At 38.1% G+C, this 23349-nt stretch overlaps 1 protein-coding gene across 1 annotated transcript in view; it reads right to left on the bottom strand.

Annotated features, from left to right (window-relative positions):
- Positions 1 to 248: 248 nt before the first annotated feature.
- The window catches only part of PRR16 (proline rich 16), a 240441-nt gene continuing 217340 nt past the window's right edge, over positions 249 to 23349 (bottom strand). The window contains exon 3 of the mRNA XM_048851262.2: positions 249 to 2041. The gene's annotated coding sequence lies outside the window, so the exon portion shown is untranslated. The remainder of the gene's footprint in view (positions 2042 to 23349) is intronic.

Below are 23349 nucleotides of genomic sequence, written 5' to 3'. Positions count from 1 at the left end.
AGCCTATACACATTTGTTAGTACATTAGAATAGAGCAAAAGTACTAAGTACCCATTTCAAATTCAACTATACATTAGACGAAATCATTTTTGAAAGAACACTTTTCCCCTACTGAACACTTAATTAGTATGTTCCTCAAGAGCAAAGGGAATAAAGAAAAGCCTGTTTAGATTAAAGCTGATGATTAAAGTAAGAGAATTGATATCACATGATTTGCTTTTTCTCTAAAAATTACACAGGCTAGAAGATTATGGAAAAAAGGGAAAATATATATTTTTATTCAAAACAGCTCTAGAATCAGTGTGTTCAATGACTTGATAACAAAATACTCCATTAGACAGATACAATGACTGTTCCTAAATGAAATCTGTGGATGACTGTAATGATCAATCTCTATTACCCCTTAAGTTCCCAAATTCCTCCTGACCAAATAGCGGCATATTTAATGGCCTTGTATGTTACAGTATGAAAAAAGTGGTTTCTGGATTAAATGAATCACTAGACAAGGGGACTGTGTAATTTTGTAAAATCTTGAACATTAGAATTGTTCTCTGAATTCCTAGGCATCTGAAGCTTCATTTGCTACAACGTATTACAGAAAAAAACCCTGTACCAATTATGTAACTTCACATTCATTTATGTGACTATCAAAATCTATGTACTGAAACTAAGAGTTAAAATACCTCCTTCTTGTTGTCCATACATATTTGCCAGTATAAATATACTTTATAATTTTACAAATTATACTATTTATATTAAAGCTTTCAGTCTGCAATTGTTATGATTTAACATGGCAAAACAGTTGCTGTGTTTTGGTTCCATCTTTAAATTCTTTTTTTGGGGTAATGAAAACCATCTAAAATAAGTGACTGCAAATAATACAAACACCACATTTATTTAGAAAAATAAACTGAAAATGCTGTTTGTTTGTCTTTTACATTTCTCCATGAAGCATAGATAAATCGCTATAAAAAGTATTATGTCAAATACATATTACAAATGACTTTTTTCTTTAATATTTTCTAGGAGGATACTGCTAATGTCCAACAGGAACATTCTGGGTGTATAGTTTCAATAGGCTCAATCTGTTGGCTGTTACTATGATATAAAATGAATTTCATAAAAAAAAATTAGATCCCTTTTTAAATCCACTTTTTCATGTTGATGCTTTTTTCATACACTTCTTTTAATCTTACGAAGGACTATTTTGCTGTGGGGAGAAATCCTCCCTGTAAGAGAGCATTCCTTTTCTTCAGCTTCTTACTTCCTTTTGGAGCCCCTGCAAGATACAGCTGTTGCGGTCTAAAATCTCATGGGACCATCTGTGCAAATGATGGCACACATCATGACCCTGAATGGAAGTGACAGTGCAAATATTAGAAGTGCATTGAGATGCAATCTGTAACAGTGAACTTTTTTTCTTCAGATTTGGGTGGAGAACAGGAGACAACATCCTTTCAAGCATTTGAGCATCACTGATGCTCCGTTCTTCTATGGCTTTGAATATGTACAAGGGATGGCAGAGGTTTTCTTTCCCCACAAATAGCAATATTCCTCTGTTGTTGTACATGCATTGCTTTTCTTGCAATCACTCAAGTGCTTCATGTTTCCTTTTGGCTACATACTTAAATATTTTTTGGATGCTGGCTGGACCGCATGATAAATTGATTTATTGTTTATTACTCTAATTGCTCAGTACTGAACTCCTTAAGGGTCAGTCTTGGAGACAGTTGTTTCTGTATGGGGCAAGGTATTTAGTCCTCTTTATTCTTCTTTCTGAGTGAACAGAATTTAAGGCTGTGGCTTTTATCAGGGCTCAGCTTGTAGCTCGTAGCGGTCAGATCTGAGGCAGATGATTTGATGCAGATTACACCAGTGATTAGTTGTGCTCTGACTCTAAGGGCTTCCATGCTCCAAGGAGGGTCAGGTTCCTGGTTACTTTAATCAGATCTGGCCTGCAAGAAGTCCCAATGATGAAACTGACATCAAAGAAATAACTGACATGCCTCCAAATGTAGATATTCCTTCCAGCCTGAAGGAGCTGTCAAAGAGAAAGCAAAACAGAAAACAAACCTTTAGACACCAAATAAAAACCCTAATAGGGAAGAGTTTCATTTAACATTTTCATTTAATTAAGAGTCCATATAATTGCAAATTCTTAAAGCACTGGGTTGTTTGATGATTGTACATCCTTACCAATACAGAACCAGATCCTCAGTTGGTGTAAATGGGTTTAGTCCCTATGACGTCAATGGAATTACACCAGTTGAGAACATGATCAATCAAGGGTGTGTGCAGGAATTTAAATTTGACTCCTTTTGGAGGGGCACATTCTGTGCACCTCCCTCCAACCCCCCCACCTGGAAGAGCTTGCTGCTTACCACCACCCAGGTCCCAACAGGAGCTCCCTCTTTCCCCTTCCCTGGCAGGAGCTTGCTCTTCCCTCTCCCCAGCCCCAGCAGGAACTCACTCTACCCCCTCCCCTCTGGCCCTAGGAAGTAGCTCGCTCTTCCCTGCCTCTTCAGCCCCAGGGTCGGAGAAGTCCTGGGCCCCTGACAATTATTGGAGGGCCTGTGACCCTGCTTGTCCCTCTTTGTGCATGTCCCTGCGACCTATGACAATATTCTAGTGCCCAGAACTTAAATGAAAAGCTTTGAAAGTAGTGTAGTGAGAAGGCTTTTCATCTGTAACAGAATGCCCTCTTCAACTATAGTGCATTTAAAAAAAAAAACTCTTAATACTGAAAATTAAGAAGTAATTCTATGATCTTTATTGAAAAGAGAACTTTAAATATTTGAGAGTACCTCTCAGAAGTCAAACTAAATTTAGAAAGGAGTCCAAAAAAAAGCAAACATCATTCTGGGTTGTATTAGCAGGAGTATTGAAAACAACACAAGACGAGAGAAGTAATTCTTCCTCTCTACTCCATGCTGTCTAGGCCTCAGCTGGAATATTATGTCCAATTCTGGGTGCCACATTTCAGGAAAGATGTGGACAAATTGGAGAAAGTCCAGAGAAGAGCAACAAAAATGATTAAAAGTCTATAAAGCATGACCTGTGAGGAAAGATTGGAAAAAAAATGGGCTTGTTTAGTCTGGAGAAGAGAAGACTGAGGGGGGACGTAACAGTTTTCAAGTACATAAAAAGGTTGTTACAAGGAGGAGGGAGAAAAATTGTTCTCTAACTTCTGAGGATAGGACAAGAAGCAATGGGTGATTTAGGTTGGACATTAGGAAAAACTTCCCAACTGTCAGGGTGGTTAAGCACTGGAATAAATTGTTTAGGGAGGCTGTCGAATCTGTCAAATTTTTAAAAGCAGGTTAGACAAACACCTGTCAGGGATGGTGTAGATAATACTTAGTGCTGGCTTGAGTGCAGGGAACTGAACTAGAAGACCTCTCAATGTCCCTTCCAGTCCTACAATTCTATAATTCTCTTAATGCCCCAACAACACTCAAATGCCTTACAACTACCCTGCCGGATACACTGGAGCTAGCTAATGTTACTCCATGTGTCAACGAAAGGAGGGCACTGAAGAGCAATATAAATATAGTTTCACAATTCATCCCTCCCTGTCCCCCGGGCTGAGCATGCTGATTATGCTGTGATCCCAGCTCAGGGAGCAAGGAAACAGATATTTATTCACATGCAATGTTTCTACTCCAGTAGCAACTAGCCCCAATTGGAATCTGTTGTGCTAAGCACTTTGAAGACTTAATTGCTGGTTTTGCTACTTCTTTGAATAACTTCTACCCAAACCACTTTCCTTTGGCAACAAATCTAATGCCAAATGTAACCAACTTTAAATACCAATAATAAACAATATATTAGATTTTTTTCTGACTGACTTCTGGTCTGTCAAAACTGCAGCACACAGCTGAACCCTGCTAAATTTGAGATTTTGAAGTTATCAATGTCAGAAAACAGCAATAAAACCACAGGAACATCATGGGAGAATGATATCAAAGAGAATACACTATGCCACTTTATATGACAGGAACGCAGTGGTAACCAGCACATAGTTGAAACAAGCAGCAGCTGTGAGGAGCTTCCAGTCTTGCCGTCGGACAGAAAGGAAATGAGATGTAGTTACTGGTATTGGAACATCCACACAGAGTGGCTCAAATCCCTTGTTGGCAGGTGTCCTAAGTGCTGAGACCTTGGAAATAAATCAAATCTCCCCTGTTACATACTAGAGGCACATATCAGCAATGTTGTTTTGTTAGAGAAAATGTATAATCCAAAATGTTCAGATTTGTACTGTACATACTCATAATTTATGGCAATTGACTGCAGCTGAGGTACTGTGGCACATTTAGAGGGAGGCTATGCTCTAATTATGGTAAAATGGGTGTTCAGTCAGTGTCTCTTAGTAATGTCCATTTTAGAAGTGCTCAGTTTGTAGTTAAAGAAGGTTGAAAAAACCTGCAAACTCAGCATGAGATCTGAAAATTAACCTGGGTTCTTCATGGTCCCAAATCATAAATAATGAAGATTCTGCAACTGAAACTTAGTTGAAAAGTCTATTTGTACAGTGTCCGAATAGAAGAATCCCTATCACTTGACCATAGCTACATTGATTCTGCATTGGTTAAGGGGAGAAAAACAAACTATTAACTTCCTTTTGTTACTAAAGTGAGGATTTAAGACTCAGAATATACACAGTGAGCAAATCTGTAATAATCCAGTTTCACACAGTCACTTTCCTCATTGTGACCATATTTTGAACTTTGTAGCAGATCTTTTGTTTCCCCTTTCCAATTTTTGCATCCTCCCAATCCAGAGACTAATACACTGTTACTCTCCTGCAGTTTTTGAGTCAGGTTTTATCCCCAGCATTGATCTAGCAAACAAAAACAAATGACTGGTGATATCTATTCATCAGACAATGAGGTAATAGTGACGGAGAAAGACTTGTATTGGCACAATATAAACAGAAACAGTCATTTCCCTTTATCGGAGATCCAGGGGTCAATCACTTCAATGCTATTGAAAGACAAAGCAAGGCTACACCTGGTATTTAATTCATTGTTGCAACATAATCATTTTGACAGGTAGTAGATAAAAATCTGCTAGCATTTCACTGTAGGATAAATGTGGGTGTATAGCAACATAGGAATTGCCATATCAGAGGACTTGCCATATCAGAGGACAACAGTGGCCCATGTAGTCCAGTATTTTGCCTCTCTCAGAAATATTATAATGGACAATTATGGTATACTTTGTCTTTAGGGGAGGTTTCATCCTAGTCCCAGATACTTAATGCTTGGTTTGCATGCTGAATTACAAAGGTTTACATCCCATTTAAATTCTTAGTGCTATCTCAGAAATACGTAAGTCTTTGAATCCTTGAAATTTTTGGCCTCAATTACACCTTGTGGCAATGAGTTCCTCAAGCTAATACTGCATTGTGAAAAAACACACTGTGACAGCAATGTCCCTGGATTATGCTGCATACGTGTCCAGCAAGATGGAAATTCCACAACAGATTCATCTAAATTTATACGTGAGTTTAATTAATTCACTACAAACATGAATAATTTTATGAGTACTCTCTGTCAGTATGCAATCCTTCTGCAAACTTCTTCAGAACAACACTGAATTACCTTATGAGTGATATCAAAATCATTTCTTTTTTTCGACATGTAGTCTCTCTCTCTATATATATATATTCATATCCATGTGAAACATGAAAGGTCTATTTGTATTCTCCTAGCAGCATGTGTTATCTTGGATGTCAACCTACACTGCATGATTCATTCCCAGGGCACAGCTGAATACTTTTATACCTTCACGTGATGTCTAAAAATTTGTCTCTCTTTGATTGATGGTCTCCACAAGGGAAAAAAAATGTATGCTAATATGGGATCTCCCATAGAAAACTTAATTTTACAATGTTCTGAAACACACAGAAACCAGGTGGGGTGAACATCCCTGCATTATTTTAAAATAATAAATATTACATACAAAAGAAATGTATTAACATTAAAAGAATATTAAGTTGTAAAGTGAAGCATTCAAAAACTAGGCAATTATAGAATTAAGGTTGTTTGTGCAATTTTTACTTCACAACTCTCTTGTAAGGTAACCAATTTGTATTATCCTGAATTTACAGATGGGGAACTGAGGCAGAAAAAGTGTGTTTAGGACAAAAATTTGGAAAGGCATCCACTAATTTTGTGGATCTCAGTGATTAGCTGCCCACTTTGAGACATCTAGCACCTAATTTTACAAGTTCTTACCATTTTGGGAGATTTATATATTCAAAGCACTGCATTAAATTAATTCCACAATAGCCCTGTTAAGTAGTTGGTAAATATAGTACCCATACCTTTCAATATCCTGATCTAGGGTAAAGCAGTAAACTTTACAGATGCATAAATATACCTAAAGACACAAAGAGAAATTTAAATAAATATACACAGAGATGCAGAGTTGGGGGACAGGGAGGGCAGAGCTAGTGAGGGATATAGAGACAGACTATATCATATTCCCTCTCTCTGCATTCTCCTACCAGCACCACCATTTCAACTGTTTCCTTCCACTACTATTTCATTCCAAAAGAAACCAATTACATTCTAAAATATACACCCACCGTCCTCCATTTCATTCTAGACCCCTCCTCCCCCATTTCAATTTAAAACACACACACTCCTCATTTTTACTCAATTATATTAAATGTGAACATTTTGACAGACAGGCAGTTGGAACATGTCCAATATTTAGTCCTTTTAGGAATGCATCTTTCTGTTAACAGCTTTCCTCTCAAACTAAATATAGTGTGTTGTACAGATAGCTTTTAATAAGGGGAAAATAACCTATAAGGGTACTAATTAAATATTTATACTAAACTTTAAATCAGTGTTCATTTACTATTTAAATAAACAGTCACTTATATTTAACCAGAGAGGATATTTATTCAGATCCCCAGTTTACAGTAATTAATATTAAAATCCCCTTTAGTAACCACAAACTGCATGCCCAGGTCATTTAAATCACAAGCAATGTAATTTGGATTTATAATTAATAACTATTTCATATGTGGGTTATTCAGGTAGGTAGAACCAAAACCATTTGTTGGTGAAAAATGCAGATTCCGTAACAGAAATGTTTAATGACTATGTGTTGCATTTGTTGAATTGTTTATGACCAAACAAAACAAAATTAATAAAAGTCAAAATGTTTCCTTTCATTATTAAAATGAAATATTTCAATTGTTCAATTCAAAATGGCTTTTTGTTTGAAAATTTCCTTCCATTTTGTTTCAAAACATTAAAAATGCTCAATCAAATTGAAACATTTCATTTCGGGTCAAACACAATGTTTCATTTGACCCAAAATTAATTTTTACCTTTTTTTTTGATTTGCTGAAAATTTCAAAATATTTCTTTTGAACCTGAAATAAAAAAAATTATATTGATGATGATGATAATAATAATACAATAATAGTCCATTATCTGCACAGCTCTAATTGTGGATACAGAAAAGGAATGTAGAAATGGTTTCATTTAGCTTTTAACAATTGAAAACCCTGCAAAATATTGAGTAAATATTTTCCAGGCATTTCTACATTCTGTTGTCATCTTCCATAGCTTTGAAACGTAACAGCTGTGTCCAGGATGTTTAGATCCAGGTCTAAGTTGTGCTACTTGGATTTTTTTTATTCCTTTGAAATGAAATGTATTCATATACTAAAGCCTAATTTTTCTTTCAATGGACGTTAGTCAGTTGGCTTTTTTTTTTTTTTTTTGTTGCTGTCCATTTGTAATTCTTTCATCTTCATTTAGGGCACAAATATATTCTCTTGCTATTCAGGGTTAGGAAATCTTTGTCATGATACCTTGGTTCCTTTTTTTTAAAGCACAGAAATACAAATGGTGGTTTAGAGTACATTTGGTGGAAAGTATAGTGGTCAAATTTTATCCAGAACTCAAGTAGCCAGTATCTGATCCAGAAACAGTGGCTAAGACACATAGATGGATTGTAAGTGGCAGGCCACAACTTTTATTAAACTTAAACACAGGGGTCGAGCTCTACCCAGCCATCACTCATACTCTCCTATCTTAGGTATTTAAGTGGTTACACTGTGGGGGTTACAGGGCTCTTACCACATTACCCATAAATGGGGGAAGGCTCTCCTCAGCCTACTATCCAGGACACAGTTCACCACCCCCCATGATGGGGACAGAGGGTGCAGAAGGATGGGGAACCTCAGTCTCCAAGGTCCATAAGGTCTCCCCCTATCCCTTGAGGCTAAGGCCCCTTAGCAAAATCCCAGGCCTTTTACCTCTGGGAACCATTCATTTTATCCTTTTAACCTCACTGGAAACGAGATGAAAGTTGGGACAAATTCACAACTTAAGACAAATATTTCAGCTAGGTACCAAGCACATTCCTACTTAATGCACTGTGGCTTGAAGGTGTTGTGAGGAATGTGGAAAAACTCACCTGGGCCTTTGCCAATTGTCCCTAAGGATGAAAAAATTCCTTCCTGACCTCCAAACGTGTGATCAGTTAGACCCACATCATCTGTCAGGCTGGAGTCTCATTCCTAGTTCAGGGTGGGATTGCTGATACTGAGCTGAAAGAGGGTCCACATGGCCCTTGCTCCAGGTTAAATCCTGGGAACTGGGGAATGTTGGTCAATCAGCACCTCTGCCCCCACCCCAACTGGCCAACAGGTATCAGAGACTCTGGGGAGAAGGAGCTACTTGATGTCGCTCAGCAAGTGTCTCCTTTTCTTGCTGCTGGGGATTTTCTCCTTCACTGCTGGCCCAGTCAAGTTCCCTCACCCATTGAGATGGAGGGATGGCATTTTTACTTAGTGCTTCTCCATCATTCAGATTTTATAAACTAATATTAACACATCCATGTTCAGCAGTGTGTTACGGTGTTCAAACATCTGTCTCCCATACCAAACCAAGGTTAACATTCAAATGTCAGCAAAACTGAATGTTAACAACTCCACTCCCACATCTTTCTGTAAAGCAATTATACTGTTTTTTCAAGCTACCCTGTTTCAGAATATGCTTTTACTTCTAGTAATTACTCAGAGAATCAGTCTGACTTTTTGAACCTGTAAATAATCAGTATACTAACATGAAATCAATTAGAATCCATATTATCTTCATTAAAACAGCTTATAACCTTGCACTAGGTCGTAAAATGTTCCAAAATCTAAAATTAGCTCTGTTAATAATTTTTGACTTTTTTCCTTTATTCACTGTAATCCATAATGTTTGCAGGTAGATTACACTTATCACTGCATTTAAAATAAAACTGCTCTTATTTTATTTCTTTTAATGGTTTTTGGTTTTATTTTACTACAGCATTGACAATGCCAGAGCTTTTTCTCGAAATTCAGATATTCCAATAGAGCTATACCAATTTACATCAGCTGAGAATATGGCTCATTGTCTTTAATGAATCCAGAGAGTATGTGAAGAAAGGATTAGTAAAAAAAAGATGTTTTGTAACTGAAATCTACTGCTTAAATGATGTATTTGTACAAGTTTACTGTCTATGAGCATTTGTACAGCAAAATGGGGCCCCATCAGGATTAAAGCCCCTTAGCACTACTGCAGTATGCATACTTAACAGTAAGTACAACTACTATTACTGGCAACAGGAGAAGAATAAGCACACAAGGAATGCAAGAAGGATTGTGCTTGGCCAACGTAACATATAACTATGATAAAACGTCTTATTTTGGTTACCTCTGAGGCCCCCTAGCTTATAGCCGTTGTCTCCTTAGTTGAAAGTGTATTAAGGCCTGGGAACAAGGTGTCATAATTTTCTGTACAGCAGCTAGCAGACTATGGATACAATATAAAGAGATAATATAACAACACTGAAGGTCCTTAATTAGAGTAATGTTGACTGAAACACTGCAGTGCTTCTCTCAGTGAATATCACAGAATGGTAGAGATCAGAGAGAGCGACAGAGAAATGGCTAGTCCAGGGAACTGACAGTGGGCCACTGAGCCTTTCATCTTCACATCACTGGTTCCAAATGCAGCTGAGATCTGTAACAACCAAACGTTACCAGGTGAAACGAAGTTTTGCCATTGACTTCAGTGAGGACGCCACCAACCATCTGTTGCCTCTTCAGCAGCCTGTGTGAAGTGACTGATGCTCTTAATCCAGTCCCTAATGGACAAGCATCCACTTCAACATTGGCACTAATGAAAACACTTATTGGCAGTTTCAGAAGAGAGCAAGTGGCTGAATGGAAATGGAAATAAAACTATATTTGTGTCCCTAGAAGTAATCCTTCCAATCCTGTATTGAGAAACATTGGCAGACCAAGAATGGGAAAGATTGTAGCTACTGTTTGTACCTGTAGTGTACTTGTCTAGCGGATAGGGGACTTCAGTCTCCAGGGCTGTTAACCTGACACCTTTCATGAGACCTTAGAATATTTTCCAACTATTGTAGAAACCAATCCGTACACATGTGCTTGCAACTGGAACAATGGCCAGTCAAACGCTCTCCCTAGTATCCTATTATACATTTTTAAAAGCCACTATCTTATTCAACACTACCACAAATATAGGGGTCTATTTTCCTCTTAATGATTGTTCTTCAGTTCTTTCAACACAAATAGGAATTTTGTATATTCCAGGACCTTAAAAATAATCACACACGTGAAACTTCTTTCAAAAATACCTGCGTGATCTTCCTGTACTTATAAACATCCAAGACTACCACTATTTATTCAATAGCAGAAATACTGATAACACAAATAAACCATGTCCTTGAGGAATTACATTACCTTGCCACCTACATTTCTGACTCTTTGCAACTAATGGTCAATTGATCCATTTGACTTCTGAACCTGATACATGAGCCATTGAAACCACTGAACCACAAACATTAGTATTTTATTCATTTTAAATCCCGTTGAATGTACAGGATGTGAAATTTACCCCTGTGCAGAGGCCAGACTAAGATTTACATATCATTGGACTTAAGTGGTACTCAAATGGTGCATAGATCGTGTGGTGGCTGTCTGCACAAGTGTTAATTTCACTCCCAAATAATTGGCTATTTCTAGTTCTCCTATTCAAGAAATGTTTTTGCTTTTTTCTTTACAACATAGTAAGACAAGAAAGAACTGCCACTTTCTATAACATTTATGGCTTTCAATACCAGTATCCATAATCTTCTGGGGTCACTGGTAGTTGCTAATATGTATTGTGCCGTTCTCTTTCTATTACTTGTTTAACAGTAGAAGCCATAATTCGATTTAGAAAATCAATACAAAGCTTCTGAAAATGCAAATGTGGTGCAATCTAAATATGATCTTGCATTTAACTCATCCATCAAATTTTGTACAAACTTATGCCCTGTGCAACCCAGCAACTCCACTGACGGCGAGACATAAATCAGGCCTGTTATTAGGCCACCCATGTTAAATTTCAGACATACACAATATATAGGTAAATTACAGTCCTTTAAACATTGAGGTTTATAGCAAAAGTGGTGTTATTGCAAAATTGAAAAGAAAAAAACCCCCAGCTTATAGAGTAATATACCAAGTAAATATTAATGTGAAAAATGTTTGTTAAAATATGAGTATGTATTTGCCAAAGCTACTTTACTAAGGGTGGAAAACATTCTGGCATGTCTAACAATAGTATGGTAGCAAAATATTTGCTTCCTAGTTTAGTTATTTTTAAATATGCAGTATTTTAATAAACATCTTCATGGTAATAATTAAAAATTATAATAAATCAACTGATCATAATGGGCTTGATTTCAGAGGCATTGTTCTCCTTCCCCTCTCACTGATTTAAATGGGAATAGGGAGTTCTCAACACCTCTGAAAACCAGACCCACTAAGACCAGAAGTCAAGTTGTTTCAGTCAACTTACCGAAGCTTTGGTTTTCACAGTGTTGGGTTGTTGCTGCTCAGCCACGACTCTATTTTCTTGCACACTTTTTGTTAAGTCTTTTATTTATTATTCCAGGCACCACAAGAGGACAAAAAAAGAAGACACCAGGAACGTGGTTTAAGTGGGCCACAACTTTATTAAGTAACATCTGGGAACTATCCAGCAATAACTCATCCAGTGCAAGTCATCCATCCTTTGCAATCGGTTCCACTTGGTGGAAGGTCACCATCAATCCCCACCCTGTGAGCCTGGTCTCACAATCATTACTGGGACCCCACTGCCTTGCCCAAGGGGCAGGGAACAGGTGGTTGTCTCCTTGCTGTATCAGACATTAGGAGCTCCAACCCAGTCTCCACATTCTTTAGGACATTCCTTCTCCTAATCCGCTTCCAAATTCTGGTTGATCAGTCAACCAGAGCCCCCTCTGAACAATTATCTGGGCTGGACATCTGCCAAGTTGTGACAACAATTAATTTCATAACTCAACATTCCCACTGGGTTTCTGGGTTGCTGAAAGGAAGGTAAAGAAAACCCATACCATGCAACCAGTCTGACAGGGAGGGAAGAGGCCTACAGCAAAACCCAACAACCTGGTCTTACTCTAATCACAGAAGGTTGGTGGGGAGGAGAGGAGGGGGATAGTGGTCCCCCCCCCCCAAGACAGAACACCTCCTCCTGGCATGGTGAAGTTCTTCTAATCCCTTCCCTTGGGTGCCTAGCAGCCAATAAGATTATGCCACACTCTTCTGTCTAACTAATCAGCCACAGAGGCCCCCTCCTCAAACCCATGAGGAGAGGAGTGGACTTGCCATTCTTAATGGGGCTGAGGGTTCCTTTTCCCCGATGGTCCAGACAAAACCTACCCATCTTCAAGAGTACGGGAAGGGTGGAGGCATTTGAAAATAAGGTTCTTATGACCTTCTCCTGAGCATTATGTTATATGCAGCTTCTCTTATCTGAGGATACCAGATCCATCAGAATGGGACACTATTTACTGAAATGAATTGTCTTGTCAACTTTTATTGGTTCATGAGGAGAGATGGTTTGCCAGTTCCTTCTCTGCCTCCTTTGTGTAGTTTTTGATAATCTACATGTCAGCTATGGAATGTTTCAAATACATCATCTTTCAGAAAAAGTGGTTGATTCAAAAACAGGACAATCTTATGGCTAAAGACTGCTGCAGTGCTCTCTCTTGTACCTAACTAGCACTGGAAGAAATTATTAAAGAAAACTTTTTTCATTAAAAACAGCATAATGTCAAAAACGAATGTTTTTCATTAAATATAATTTTCAATATCATTTTCCATTTTTCAAAAAAAATTCAAAGCAAAACATTTCAGGGTAAATTGGCCCCAAATTTTATATTTTTTCTTTTACTTTCTTTTCTTAGAAAAGTAGGAAAAAGAGTGAAAAAGTAACACTTTCATTATTAAATTTTAATTTTTGTTACTTTTTGAAACTCTCTCTTTTTAAGTGAGACATAACATAGCAATGATTTTTTGTTACCATTTGGAAGATACACAGACACACTTTCTTACTTTTTTTGAGTATGTGTGTGTAAGTAATACCTTTCATACTTTGATACTGTTTTCCAGTTGGCAAAAATGGGGAGAAATAGTGTAGAAAAACCTTTCTTAATTTTTTTGAATTTTTCCTTATTTCCCAATGTGAATTTCAATTAACTATTTTTCTTCAAAAAATTGCAGTGAGAAAAATTACCAGAGGTGGGAAGGCTAAATTCACAGCTGGTGTCAGTACTCTACTTTCACTAACTTCAGTTTGAGCTTACCAATATTGACTTCAGTATCACCTTGGGACATGAGGACAATGTATAGGTTTGTGTATTTAGAAATATATGAGTGAATTTAGTAAGTGTGGGAATCAAAAAAGTTATTCACACAAGGCTTCAGGATTTTGTTAAGCAATCATGGGGCTGTATTCAAAATGTGATAATTCATACCAATACATTGGAATTTATACATATTTAAGATACACAATATTTACAGATACCATCCAGGACTGGTTACAGATGCAAGAGGAACCTGCAAAAAGAACTGTATTATATAGATCCAAGAGGTGCTCATTTTTGTGGTTGTTATATAGAATAAGGGGATTTTATGATGGCTAAATACAAATAAAGTGTCTGTTTCAATACACTTTGAAGTATTCATGAGTTTAATTGCCTTCATGAGAAAATCAAAATAGAACTTTGTGATAATGGCAGAGCAGGTGCCAGCTCAGGCCAAGGCCCCTAGGCCTCACTGAACACTGACAAATGCGTAACTGGAAACCAATCTGGCTCATCTCTGTGGTAGTATTGTTAAAATGGGCATTAGATTTAGAGAGATGTATTTAGTGTTTGACTTTATGAAATGCTTGCGGGTTGCTGCATGCATTAATCTCACTTACAATATCTGTATCCCATTCTATAAAGTAGTATTTAAGTGTTTGCTTTGTAACTGGAAACTCCCACAGTCAGGAGAGATGCATGATTACGTGTGAAATACTAGTTTATCACAAGAGGTTTATCACAAGATTATCTCTTCCCCAACTAAAGAAGGCCTATAGACACCAGATAAAACCATTGTGGAACACCAGTGGACAAAAGACTTTGTTGATTTCTCCCCTCACATTCATTAAGAGGAAACATGCAAAAACCCTTGTCCCATCACAGTTTGAAGTCTGGGGTAAGGGAATAAAAAGCCCTGACCAGAAACAACTGTATCACTGTGCTGCTTGGAATTCAAAGAGGGCAATATTTCTAAGCTTAAAGGAAGGGATCCCCATTGAGTTGGCCGTAGAAGACATATAGAACTTACATATTACAGCAGCTTCTATTACCTACTAAGACTGTAACTCATTTGTGAGTGTATGTTTACCTGTTTTAACCCGATACATAACTCATTTCTTTTTCCGAGTTAATGAATCTTTAGTTAGTTTATTACAGGATTGGCTACAAGTGTTGTCTTCGGTGAGAGATCTAAGGTATAATTGACTTGGGGTAAGTGACTGGTCCTTTGGCATTGGGAGTAACCTGAATATTGATGTGATTTTTGGTAAACGGAACCATCTATCAGAAAGGCAGGCTTGCATGGGTGGCAAGATAGCCCAAAGTGCCAAGGTGACTGTCTGTAACTCCTTGTTAATGCTGTTACAGTGCTTGTGGAGTTCACACTTGATATCTGGTTGGCAAAATCTAATTATAGAACACACAACCAATTTGGTGTTTGTGCCCTTATTTCTAACAGTCTGCCCTGAGGTTGGCACTCACATTCATGAGTCACTCTACAGAGCTTGACAAACTTACTAAACATCAGAACACAGATTCACTGGTACTGTTGCCCCCTTTTGACCGAAGCAGCTAGTCAAGTTCAGGGCCCTATGGATATGCCAATTGGAAGCAGAAATTGGTGATCAGTATTTATTTGATGCGGTTGTGTTTATTTACAAAGAATATACCAAGTTCTGTTTCTCTTAATGCAGAAGGAATCAAATAGCAAGAAACAGCTTTTTTTTCCTCACAGCACCAATGTACTTTGTTGCATGTCTTGGGAGGAGCATCCTCTCTGAAGAGAATTGGTCAGCACCAGATAAGGCTGCCTGTAGCTCTGAGGTGTGCCTGGGAAAGGAAATTCTGGTTATCTGTGGAATGTACTGTTATGAGAACACTCTTTTCAGCCTGCACACATGACCCAACAACCTCTTCCCAGGTTTCTTCCCGGGACGGCCACCATGCTTTTTCAGCTGCTCCTTCAGTCTGTCTCTCTTTCTCTCTGATTTATGTCTAGAGCACAGCTATAGCCCTGCAGCTTCCTACATCAACGGAAGGGGGGATTCCATTAATGTAGGCAATCCACCTCTCTGAGAGATAGTAGCTAGATCAATGGACTAATGCTTCCACTGACCTAGCCGCAACTACACTGGAGATTAGGTCAACCTAACTATGGTGCTCAGGGAGCAAAATTTTTCACAGCCCTGATCACCATAGCTAGGTTGACCTAAGTTTTAGGTGTAGATCAGGCCTCAGTCTTTCCCAGTTTTTGTCTGTTCCATCTTCACACACACACCTACCAAAACCAATAATCAACCAAAAGCTTTGGGGCAGGTTTACGTATTCAGTTTGTCTTAGGTGGTGCACTTATGCTTACGGTTATGTTAACTGAAGGGTGAGTTCACACATCAATCTCAATGGGGTTTTAACTCAACCCATAACGCGGGTTCACCCATATCATTACAATAGATGCCATAAATAACCAGAATTTCCTTTCACAGGCACATCTCAGAGCTACAGGCAGCCTTATCTGGTGCTAATCAACTCTCTCGCTCCTCCCAAGACATGCAACAAAGTACAATGAATAAATTAACTGGGAATGCATGCATCTGCTATTAAAGTTATTTTATTTTTAGATCCTTAAAATGACACATTGTTTGGAAACAGTTCTCACCAGAGTACATCTTCCAGCTGACAAGTGAAACCTTTTCTTGTTCAGCCTGGAGCCTGGCTGGATGGTGGAGAACTGAACTGGCAGCCCCCCAGTTGCCTATTTTTAAAAGATGTGTATGGGTGAAAGGAGCTATGTATGAAATAATGTAGCTACCATTATTTCTGCTCATTTTGACATTTACTGATCCTTCATCTATTTCATATCACTCTGCCATGCTTCAAGCAATTGAACTGCTTTGTAGGACCAAACCAATCTTCCAAACCAGCTTTCAAGCCAATAAAACTTAGCAAAACATCCAAAGACATTTGTAAAATTCTTTGGCTCATCCTGTTTACAGATTTCCCTATCGAGGGATGAAGTCATTTGTTTCCAACTGACAGCATTTTGTTTGTTAACAAATGTTTTACAGGGTTCAACTTCTTCCTTTATCCTCTGCCACAAATATTTTGCCACTGAGAACTAAATATGAATTTGACTGCCAGAAATTATACTGAGATTCCTGAAGTAACACTACTTTTGCATTAAACTATTTCCCCAAAACATGCTAATGTGACAGGAAGGTAAAATCACAATGACTTTTTGCACTGTATAAGTACTGAATAAAAGAGACAGATACCAAAGCCATATGCTCACTTAAACATTTTCCCATAAAAATAATTGCCCTGATTCTACAGAGTGCTCCGGCTGCTTTATATCACTTTAGTTGTGCAAAATAGCCCTTATACTAGTGGATTTGGCCACTGAAGGGTGCTGTCGAGCCAGTGGAATGGCTTTACACCAGACGTTCCACCCACGTGCTGACCCAAGGAACAAGGATGACAAAAAGCGGTCATGTCCAGGTCTCCTTTCTGCCCAGCTGATCCCTGGCTGCGGGAGCAGAACATAGATGCCTTGGTAGCTGGTACAAGATAGAAGAGCCTTCTAACTTGCAACAGGGACCAAACCAGCATTTGGCAGCCTCAGGATGAAGGCCAGGGAAACAGACGTAGAGCTGCCTTTCATGTCTGGCTACAGATTTGTGCTCAGCTCTTCTCAGCCTGTCTAGAAGATCCAGTCTCTCTAGTTTGGGGTCATTTGGACATAAAGGGTTTTATTACTATTATTCCATTATTTTCTGATACTCTGTGTTATATTTTTACTGGAGATGGGTTCATGTTGCAAAAACCTGATCTGTATCCAAATTTCACATCCCAATATTAAGTTATATTCAATGTCAGAGGCTTGGTGCACCCCATTGTGAAGATACAGGTTGTATATAAAATTCAGATTTGGTTTGATTTGGATTTTGAAGCCTTCCTCTCCCAAAGTTTAGGGGTGTTCAGATCCACCACCATCTCTTTCTCTCACCTGTTTTTTTAAAATATTGGATATCTATGACCTGCACTGCATTTACTTGCTCTAAGAATATCACAAAAACGCAGGTCTTGGTTAACTATGTTGGCATAGCAGCGATACTGGAGGACAGTACTTTGGAAACATCTGGATATTTTTGTTTTCTTCAAATGAGATCTTTGACCTCTAAAAATGAGTACCCCATCCCAGCCTTGCTATTTCTCCAGTGAAGTTGCATTAATGCTTGAATGAGAAAGGAGCAGCCCTTGAATCGTTAATTGACGGAGACACAATCTTATGCCCTTTTTGTGGCTTTGAAACATACAGTCTTAAGCATCGATCAGAAGAGTTCACTTCTCCACAAGACTAATTTTTTCCCCTACCACATGGGTCAACAAACACAGTTTAGAATGCAAGAATACCTTCTGAGGGTACTTCTGAGATTACTCACTAAAGAGCAATAGCCCTGTTTTTCTAGCATCAGTATTTATTAAAGAGAGAGGTGAATAATCAAGTGTGTGTGCATATATAAAAAACTGGAACTTTATATACATACTTTGTTTTTGTCTAGGAGTATAAATATAACATAATATATATATTTTCATTCATATTCTCTGACGGCCCATATTGTTGGGTGAAGGCAAGGGACAGTGCCACACTCCTGATCATGCCACAGAAACTGCTGGCCAATGGCAGTCCTCCTTGGTAGAGGCCATCATGAGTTAACTCCTACTGCTTCTTTCAAATGCTGGCATTGGTCGGTTGATAAGGACTCACCTACAGAATAACAGCAGTGGGTGAAGATAAAACTCTTTGAACCACTGCAAATTTGACATCAGCCCAGCATCAGAAAAAGGGGTTAGATTGACAAAGTAATCTGGGCATGTTTACAAGGCCTAGGAGTTGTTTGATGTGGCACCTCTGCGTGGGGCTATCCCCCAGGAAATGTTGGTATGCTGTTGATCTGAACGTGAAAAGATGGGAAAGCTGTTGATAGCCTGGGGTGACTGGGGCCTTAATCCCTGTCCCCTTTTTTCACTGCTTCCAGGACCAGTTGCATTTAGAAGCTATCTTAAGGTTAAATAAAGTAGCAGCCACTTGGCCAAAAAAAGATAATTGTTGTCTCCATACTCATTGACCTCCTACCATTCATTTCCTTACCTCGCTTTTTAGTCAAGCATCCTGCCCTTTATTGTAAAGTGCACATCTTCAGCCAACCATCATAAAATAATCAGCTACAAGCAGCAATCAAGGAGAGGAGTATGTCACAAATATATCTATGCTGACACTGATATAGGCAGCAAGCCCTGCTCTTTTTGTCATGAAAGTAATCTCATAACAGTTCAGCAGGTATTTCTTCTTTTCATCTGTACCTATAGATTCTTACTGAAAACTATATGCTCACTGTACGTCTATTGCCAAGAGTCTGCAGTGTGACTAGTGGTGAAATTTGTGATTGAACATTTAGGTAAATCAGAAACTAAGTTCTGGTACAGTGTATTTACACCACTTTTCTATTCATGTACCCAAAACTTTGTTCATAGGAATAGTCATGGAAAATTAGTTCTGGGTCCAAATTTATCTTTGTGACTAAAGTAACTTTGTTTCAAGCAAAAGTAGTAAATCATTTTCACTGCCCAGTCACTTTATCCAGAAAAGACAGCTGAACATCAGAAGTACCAGCTTGTGGGGATTACGGTAATGTCTGTTAGGCTTAAATGTAATTTTTGGACAGGGCAGATCCTTTCCTCCTACACTGTTACCAAAATTATTTAGCTAGTATGTATTCTTAAGAGAATCCATACTTATGCTAAAGTGAACCATTTCTCCTCATACAGAAATATATTAAAAGCTGTGTGTAAGAATTTGTTCTTGGCACACACAGAGATAAACATAGCAATTTGCTAAGGTTTGTAAAAATAATAAGCAACTCATAACTGTTGCTAGAAACAGGTACAAATTTCCACCTTGTATAGCAAGTGCAAACTGAATGGGAATGGAAATATTAGGGTAAGAATGAATCAAACCAATTTTGGGGAGGCTGTGCCTATGGCAACAGCCTAAGGCATATATACTGCTCAGCAGTGAATTATATTTCTGGAAAAGTCCATGCTGTTGGTTGTACCCCAGATCGATAGAGTGGTAAAATATGTAACCCCTATCTTTCTGTATTTGTGCTGAATAATTTTGATTAAAACTCCTGGGTTAATAAATTTGGTTGACTGTGATTGACATCCTATTGATAAACAAACCACATTTCCAAGTACAATAATAACTGCTTCCTCTCTTGCTGCTTGTTGTGTTTATGACCAGGAAAGGCAGTTGGAAGCTGAATATAAGTAATATAAAAGATTGAAGTTGAAAAACTCCACCAAACCCTTCCCCGTGCCCTATGGCGAAAGTTATTTTAGGAATCCAACTGCACCTTCCTCAACTAACCCTGTGCATACATTGTCTCCCCATGTCACAGTGAATACAGTAGTGCAACTCAATAGACAAAATATTACTGTACAATGCTCAACAACAAAGCATGATGTGGTGGGACTGCGTTCCCGAAAGCCAAGACCAGAACCCTTTATCTGATACACCTATACAAGATGGACAAAGGTATGTGAATGCACTGTTGGTACCTTAAAATACAAAGATTAACTAGAGACCCTAACAAGAGACAATTAATTAAGGATAAGGATCTGGCGACACCTATGACACCTCTGAGCCATAACCCACACAATTACTTTGACTGTTTTGAGATAAAATTAATTTTAAATCTGATCCAGTTAATAATAATATGCTATCCCAGAGTGAAATCCTAGCCCTGCTCAAATCAACTAGATTTTTGCCATTGCTTCAATGGAATAAGGATTTCATCCCTGACTTCTTCTACTCCTATGTGTCAACCTAGGCTTGATTCAAGAGCTCAGAAGAGCGAAGGTCTGAAGTATACAAAAATTCCCTGATCCTGCTTAACTAGTTCCTCCTCACTTTACAAACTTCCTCCATCCTCTTCTTAGGATGAGCAGAGGCCCAGTGACTTGAAAAGACTTTATTAACATAACAGTCATCCAATCAGTATAAAGAAACAATACCATCTGAATAAGATGACATCACAGTGGTAATAATGAACAAGCTATACATGTGGTAAACTCAATTAAAAAACAATAGGCTGAATTATGTCACATTTTGAATCATAAATATTTAAAGATCAGATCTATTATTAGTCAATTTCAAGAAAAAAATTAAATTGGATGAATACACTATACACTATGAATAACTTTAATTGTGACTGGAAGCCTGATTGTGACTCCCTTGCCATTCTAGTTTACCAAAACTTAACCAGTTCACCTCAGGCAGATGTGCATTCCTCAGGCAGATGGAATTTATTTTTTCTGAATAGCCTACAATCTGGAGATCCCAAGGAATGAATGGCAGTAGAAACAATCTGAACTAAAAACAGGACAAGTTTTACTGGAAACCTAACTGAATAGGTTCTGAAGTTTGAATGGTGAGGGGAAAAAAATTCCATGGATGATCAGCAGAAAATTAGCTGGCATCCTAGAATGCTTTTTTAGGCTCTGCATCTACATTAACAAACCAGCTCAGCCAGACTTGACATAAATTAATTTGGTAGAAAAAGGATTACAGATCTGTCTATGGTAGGGGCTTAGCTTTTCAGAGAATGTACAAAGCTGTCTGAACTGACATTATAGTTTTTCATTGGTAAATGGCTCTGAATTTTTGAAAAATCAACTTATATGCATATTCTGCCTATTAGCATTTCCTTACTTTTTTATATAAGGAAATAATAGTTGTAGATTACAAAAGATTAATATAATAGCATAGAGATTCCTAAACTTTTGGGGCAAACGTACCAGTGATTCAGGGTGTCAGCGATTCAGATTAAGACCTTGGCTCTACTGGCCAACCGCCTTACACCTCTGTCCCCTATAACCAGCCTCTGTGCTGGATCTGCAGCTCCAGAGCTACGCACGTCTCATATCACATGATCAAACCTCAGTGGAGCTTTGACTCCTGTCATTCCAGAATGTGCTAGATTGCATGAGACTGAGGTTTAAAGTAGTACAGTTGCCAATGATAGACAGAGAGCGTGCAGCTGAACGAGGTGGTGGTGCACAAAAGCTCATCAAATAGGCATGCACTCGTTTAATCATTAAGGCTTAGATTCTGTTCCCCTTAATCCTGTGGAGAAGAATAGGACCAGTCAAAGAGTAAGGTGATACTCAACATAAGGTGGGTACCAAAATCTGCTTCAAAGGCAGGAAGAAGAGCTGTGCCTTGGTCCATGAGGCAAGTGGAGCGATCATCCAACTACCAAATCTGTGATTCTTTTCATTATATTCAGAGGACATCAATTAATGTGAACTTGATTTTTTTCCCCAAATTAATTATCAACATTTGCAATTTCTGAAATCTTTGCCATGGCAGACTTGTTCAATGACTTCAAAATGGCTGATTAGGCTTGCTTAAAAACAAGCGACCATGTTTATCTGGCTGTGAAATGATTCAGTTAACAAGGAGGACATTCTGGCCAAAGCAAGAAAGACGCAACAGTCAAACACATATTGGTTTAACTGTGTTTCTAATTTTAATCTGAAAAAGATTACTGGCAAAAATAATCTGTACACTGGTATGCATATTCAGCACAGGCCTAGAATGTAGAAAACCAGCAGTATTTGTCTTGTCAGAAAACCATCACACAATACTGAGCTTGGAATGCTACAAGTATTTGGTTGCCTAAGGGGTTGAAAAGTCATTGTCTGCTTCAGGGTTGAAAAAATACAGCTCTATTTATTTAAACAATTCTGGTATTCAACAATATAAGAAGGTCTGCTGAAAAGGCCTGATCCAAATCAGAATAGCTGTAGTATTGAATGCTCTGGGCTATTTGGAATGGAATTATGTTTGAACTGTTAAACCTACTGTGTGCACATTGAAACAGATAAGGTTCTTTCTTATGTTGTTTCCCAAACCAGAGTTCAAATTGAGTCTGTTTGCAGCTCTCCAAAATAAGATGCAGATGATACCCTTGCAGTTTCAAACTTCTCTTCACACACACTTCCTTCTCTGTATGGACAGATGGCCACAAGTATTGGTAGATGATTATTTTAAAAGTAGGTTACAAAATTATATTGCTTCACTCTGTGAATAATATGAGGGATGGGGCTAACTACCTGCTACATTGATCTGTTATGATGGTTAATAGCAAAGATGCTTGTCCTGTATTTGGTTTTATGTATTTTATGTTATGTATCCGTATATTCAGAAACGGTTTGCTCTTGAGGTACTAGCCCCAAATGAGTAGAAGCAGTGAATATTGGAGCATGCTAAACAGAGCTAGTCAAACCTTAGAAATTCTATAAGGTTAGTTAAGTCACAGAACTTTTAGATGTTTATCCAAAGATTTTCAGGTCTCTGACTTCTCTTCTCACTTCTTGGCACCCCGTCTTTTATCCTACTCACCCCCAACAGGTCCTCTTTCATATTTTCCAGATGCTCATCAAGAACCTATGTTTGCTGATATTCCATTGTGTTAGAAGGTGACCTCTCACAAACAGCACTCTCTTGAAAGCACTGGAAATATCCTGTATGCTCTGGAGTTTCCATGAGTCAGATGTTGATAAATGCAAAGTAATCAAATTTGGAAAACATAATCTCAA

This window comes from Caretta caretta, chromosome 5 (genome assembly GCF_965140235.1).
Source record: "Caretta caretta isolate rCarCar2 chromosome 5, rCarCar1.hap1, whole genome shotgun sequence".
Classification (NCBI taxonomy): Eukaryota; Metazoa; Chordata; order Testudines; family Cheloniidae; genus Caretta; species Caretta caretta.
This window is presented reverse-complemented; position numbering and strand designations above follow the sequence as displayed.